Below are 6,115 nucleotides of genomic sequence, written 5' to 3' on the forward strand. Positions count from 1 at the left end.
GCAGAACTGTTGTGATGAAGCAGGGGCAGACTGGGACCATAAATCGGCCCAGGTATTTCTGACACACTGTCCCACCAGGGTCACATGGGCTGGTCCACTAAACTATTTTAAGCCGGTGCATGTGAAATGGGACAGCAGCCCCTTAGCCAAATAATGATAATTCTGCACCAGTGGAGGCTGTCAAGGACTACCTACTGGGTGTAACCGATGTGAAATGGCTAGTTAGTTAGCAGTGGTGCGCGCTAATAGTGTTTCAATCAGTGACGTCACTCGCTCTGAGACCTGAAGTGGTTGTTCCCCTTGCGTTGCAAGGGCCGTGGCGTTTGTGGCGCGATGGGTAACGATGCTTCGTGGGGTGTCAGTTGTTGATGTGTGCAAGGGTTCCTGGTTCGAGCCCAGGTTGGGGTGAAGAGAGGGACGGAACCTACACTGTAACATTGATGCTGTTGACCCGGATCATTGGTTGCTGCGGAAAAAGGAGGAGGTCAAAAGGGGGGTGAGTGTAACCGATGTGAAATGGCTAGTTAGTTAGCGGTGGTGCGTGCTAATAGCGTTTCAATCAGTGACGTCACTCGCTCTGAGACCTGAAGTGGTTGTTCCCCTTGCGTTGCAAGGGCCGCGGCTTTTGTGGCGCGATGGGTAATGATGCTTCGTGGGGTGTCAGTTTTTGATGTGTGCAAGGGTCCCTGGTTCGAGCCCAGGTTGGGGCGAAGAGAGGGACGGAACCTACACTGTTACATGGGCACAAACTGGTTTAATCAACGTTGTTTCCACATGATTTCAATTAAATTACATTGGACCACTGTGGAATATACTTTGAATTGACATCTGTGCCCAGTGGGTAGTGAGTGGCGTTGTATTTAAGCAGAAGTTTAAGTCTCTAATATCCCAGTAGTGATTTACGCTCATCCAGGCTTTTTAAGGCTTTGTAATGACATCTTTCCTGTACTCTAGTACCTTCTTTAAATACTGTATTGGGCCTACTAAAATCTGTCAATCTGCCATTGAGCAAGGCAAGCAAACCCTAATTGCTCCAGGGTCACCGTCAATAACGGCTGATTCCTGGCCGTGGCCCCACTCTCCAAGGGTGTCTCCGGGGGAGTGGGATATGCAAAAATCACATTTCATTTCACACCACACACACTTGTACAGGTTACACACTTGTACGTGTGTGAAAAATGACAAATATAACCTTTGACCTGTATAGGCCCCCAACTCCCCTGTAAATATACAGATTGGTATGTTTAAACATTTGAGAAGTTATGAAAGGGGTGTATACCTCACAGTAAGATTACAACGCTATCATGTGTCAATGTTGATGAATGGTTGATAGGGAAAACAGAGTCTTAAAACCATAGTCCACTCCTTACTCCCATCAGCTTTAGACAGTTTGAATCTCAAGACAATGCTGTGTATATTTGTTTTTCTGGTGTGTTAATATGTCTGTCTTGGCTGTGGTCGGATAAGATATAGACTCATGTGCCTGGTTCTTATTTCTGTTGAAATGTCTGTCCTTCCCTTTAACAATATGAATAAATTGACAGCAACAAAAAAATATATATTTTCACACTGTTCACCCCTTTGTGGTTTTTGATAGCATTCACATAATCAATATTTTGTCACTCAACAAACAGTAACATACACTGACTGTACAAAACATGCTCTTTCCATGACAGACTGACCAGATGAATCCAGGTGAAAGCTATGATCCCTTATTGACTTCACTTGTTAAATCCACTTCAAATCAGTGTAGATGAAGGGGAGTAGACAGGTTAAAGAAAAGTGTTTAAGCCTTGAGACATGGATTGTGTATGTGTGCCATTCAGAGGGTGAATGGGCCAGACAAAATATTTAAGTGCCTTTGAACAGGGCATGGTAGTAGGTGCCAGGCACATCGGTTTGAGTGTGTCAAGAACTGCAACGCTGCTGGGTTTTTCCACTCTCAACAGTTTCCGTTGTTTATCAAGAATGGTCCACCACCCAAAGGACATCCAGCCAACTTAACACAACTGTGGGGATGTTTTCACATATAGTCCTCTTTAAAATAATTAATCTCAGTCCTCCTCCAAACCCTTCACTCAATGCACTCTGGGTAAAAGTACAGGACAAGCCCTTCCATCAGATTGTGTTATCGGACAGTTAGATATATCTATGTACATTTTGGAAGCTAATAGATTGCATTTAGGTAAAAGATTAGACATAATAATTGTAATCAGAAGATAGTATTAACATGTAAATATTATTGGTAACAGATTAAATACCAGTAGAATAAATGCTGATTAAATAATGCTGTAGGCCTAATTGAAAATGTTACACCCAATGTAGGCTACTGCCCCTTTAAGAGCTAGAATGGATTTTATACCCTATGTTGTGATTTTCATCAAATATGTTGTCTTCTCACACTATTCACCCACACAATCGAATAAACAGTTTATGAAGCTCTCAGCATATAGATCAACATATTGCAAATAAATAATCTGAACATCAAGTCAGTATAAAACTTCACACATATTTTGGAATGCCTGTACATTGACAAATCGCTAATCAATATCCAAAAACAGCAGACGTTTTTGTCTGCGAACCTGCGCATCATCATCTTCTCTCCAATATGAAGGGGATTTAGGGCAGGGGAAACAGCGTTGCAGTAGTCTAGTGTGTGGTGAGGGGAAAATAACAAACGAACCTGGGGAGCTTTGTGTTCGCATTGCCCTTAAAAAGGGAACCGGACCACAGAATTCAAGCAAACCGAACTCTGACCACCTCTCGAGAAGAGAACCGCACTGAATTTAAAAGATTTGGCTGAAAGGGACCAAGTGTGAAAACTATGGAGCCAGATAGCTACCAAATACATGGCATCTGCAAAGGACATGAACCAAACGTAGCTATTCGAAGCTAACTAGTCAATCAAGCAACTCTAGCCCAGACGTCAGAGATGCTTTGCAGCTCCCGGTACCTCTCTAGGGTAGGGGGCAGTATTTTCACATCCGGATAAAAAACGTACCCGATTTAATCTGGTTATTACTACTGCCCAGAAACTAGAATATGCATATAATTGTTTTATTTGGATAGAAAACACCCTAAAGTTTCTAAAACTGTTTGAATGGTGTCTGTGAGTATAACAGAACACATATGGCAGGCCAAAACCTGAGAAGATTCTGTACAGGAAGTGCCCTCTCTGACCATTTCTTGGCCTTCTACACTCTCTTTATCGAAAACAGAGGATCTCTGCTGTAACGTGACACTTTCTAAGGCTCCCATAGGCTCTCAGAAGGCGCCAGAACGTTGAATGATGACTTTGCAGCCCCTGGCTGAAAAACAGTAGCGCATTTGGATAGTGGTCGATCTGAGAACAATGAGACGGGTGCGCGCGTGCACGTGAAGAGGCCATTTTACATTTTCAGTCTTTGAACGAAAAAGACATCTCCCGGTCGGAATATTATCGCTATTTTACAAGAAAAATCGCATAAAAATTGATTTTAAACAGCGTTTGACATGCTTCGAAGTACGGTAATGGAATATTTAGATTTTTTTTGTCACGATACGCGTCACTGTTCGGATAGTGTCTTGAACGCAAGAACAAAACAGAGGATATTTGAACATAACTATGGATTATTTTGAATCAAAACAACATTTGTGGATGAAGTAGAAGTCCTGGGAGTGCATTCTCACGAAGAACAGCAAAGGTAATCCAATTTTTCTTATAGTAATTCTGAGTTTAGTGAACACCAAACTTGGTGGGTGTCAAATTAGCTAGCTCGTGATGGCGAGCTATCTACTCAGAATATTGCAAAATGTGCTTTTGCCGAAAAGCTATTTTACAATCTGACACCGCGATTGCATAAAGGAGTTCTGTATCTATAATTCTTAAAATAATTGTTATGTTTTTTGTGAACGTTTATCGTGAGTAATTTAGTAAATTCACCGGAAGTTTTCGGTATGTTTGCTAGTTCTGAACGTCACATGCTAATGTAAAAAGCTGGTTTTTTGATATAAATATGAACTTGATTGAACAAAACATGCATGTATTGTATAACATAATGTCCTAGGAGTGTCATCTGATGAAGATCATCAAAGGTTAGTGCTGCATTTAGCTGTGGTTTTGGTTTTTGTGACATTATATGCTAGCTTGAAAAATGGTTGTGATTATTTCTGGCTGGGTACTCTCCTGACAATCTAATGTTTTGCTTTCGTTGTAAAGCCTTTTTGAAATCGGACAATGTGGTTAGATTAACGAGAGTCTTGTCTTTAAAATGGTGTAAAATAGTCATATGTTTGAGAAATTGAAGAAGTAATAGGTATTTGAATATCGCGCCACTCGATTCCACTGGCTGTTGACTAGGTGGGACGATTTCGTCCCACATACCCTAGAGAGGTTAATTTCCAAAATAAAAGTCTAGAGCTTGTTTTAGAATGCAATTCGATAATGACGTTATATCAGTAGATGGCATAATATAGGCTTGGGCCTTCAGCAAATGACTTGTGTGAGAATGATACTATAAAGACACAGAAGAGCCTTGTCTAGAAAAACCGCCTGAGCTGCAAAATAGAAAGTTAATGTGATTTAGGCTTGTTCCACTATCTGAATATGCCATGCTGTTGTGTGTTATTTAATGGCCATATTATTGCATAATACATTTGTATAGCCGCGTGGGGCTACTGTAGTGATCATGTAAACTAATGAATCACACTTTTTCCAGTATTTGGGAGCACAGACTGTAGGCCTTATATTAGGCATTTTGACGTTGTATTAGTGAATTCCACTCTGTATGTAGGCTTATTAAAACCAGGTTAGTTAACACAGTGTCCAAAGAAGGGCCAGAGGTATACAGAATGGTGTCGTCTGCGTAGAGGTGGATCAGAGAATCACCAGCAGCAAGAGCGACATCATTGATGTATACAGAGAAGAGAATCAGCGAATTGCTGTGGGGGGTGGAGGGCTGTTGATCGGGGTAGGGGTAGCCAGGTGGAAAGCATGGCCAGCCGTAGAAAAATGCATATTGAAATTCTCAATTATAGTGTATTTATCGGTGGTGACAGTGTTTCCTAGCCTCAGTGCAATAGGCAGCTGGGAGGAGGTGCTCTTGTTCTCCATGGACTTTAGTGTCCCAGAATTTTTTTGAGTTTGTGCAACAGGATGCAAATTTCTGCTTGAAAAATCTAGCCTTAGCTTTTCTAACTGCCTGTGTATATTTGTTCCTAACTTCCCTGAAAGTTGCATATCACGGGGCTATTCGATGCTAATGCAGAACACCACAGGATGTTTTTGTGCTGGTCAGGGGCAGACAGGTCTGGAGTGAACCAAGGGCTATATCTGTTCCTGGTTCTACATTTTTTAAATGGAGCATGCTTATTTAAGATGGTGAGGAAGGCACTTTTAAAGAATAACCAGGCATTCTCTACTGACCAGATTGGGTCAATATCATTCCAGGATACCCGGGTCGATTAGAAAGGCCTGCTCGCTGAAGTGTTTTAGGGAGCGTTTGACAGTGATGAGGGGTCGTCGTTTGACCGCAGACACATTATGGATGCAGGCAATGAGGCAGTGATCGCTGAGATCTTGATTGAAAACAGCAGAGGTGTATTTGGAGGGCAAGTTGGTTAGGATGATATCTATGAGGGTGCCCGTGTTTATGGATTTGGGGTTGTACCTGCTGGGTTCATTGATACATTTGTGTGAGATTGAGGACATCAAGCTTAGATTGTAGGATGGCCAGAGTGTTAAGCATGTCCCAGTTTAGGTCGAGAATATGCTTAGGCAAGATTTTGAGTGATGAAATACATTTCAAAATATTCTATAACAAAAATATTTTGGATGGCAAAGACTCCAGTGGTCATACATCATTAAAAGATTCACAAAAAATCTATTATTCTTCTATGTTTCATTATTCTTGGTATATACTACTGGTTATGATTACAGACAGAGCCCAGTGAACGGGATGGTTCAATATTAAATTAGTAACATTTTGATAAGGTGCGTGCATTGGGATATCCACGTCTCCCAGAGATATGCCCATGCTGTAGAGATACACCTAGCGGACTGAAACTTTACTGTTGTAGGCATAACACAGCTAGTGCTGTCTAGACTTGCGCTGGCAAAGAAATCCATACATTAGCT

Source organism: Salmo salar, chromosome 23, assembly GCF_965601325.2.
Source record: "Salmo salar chromosome 23, fSalSal1, whole genome shotgun sequence".
Taxonomy (NCBI): domain Eukaryota; kingdom Metazoa; phylum Chordata; class Actinopteri; order Salmoniformes; family Salmonidae; genus Salmo; species Salmo salar.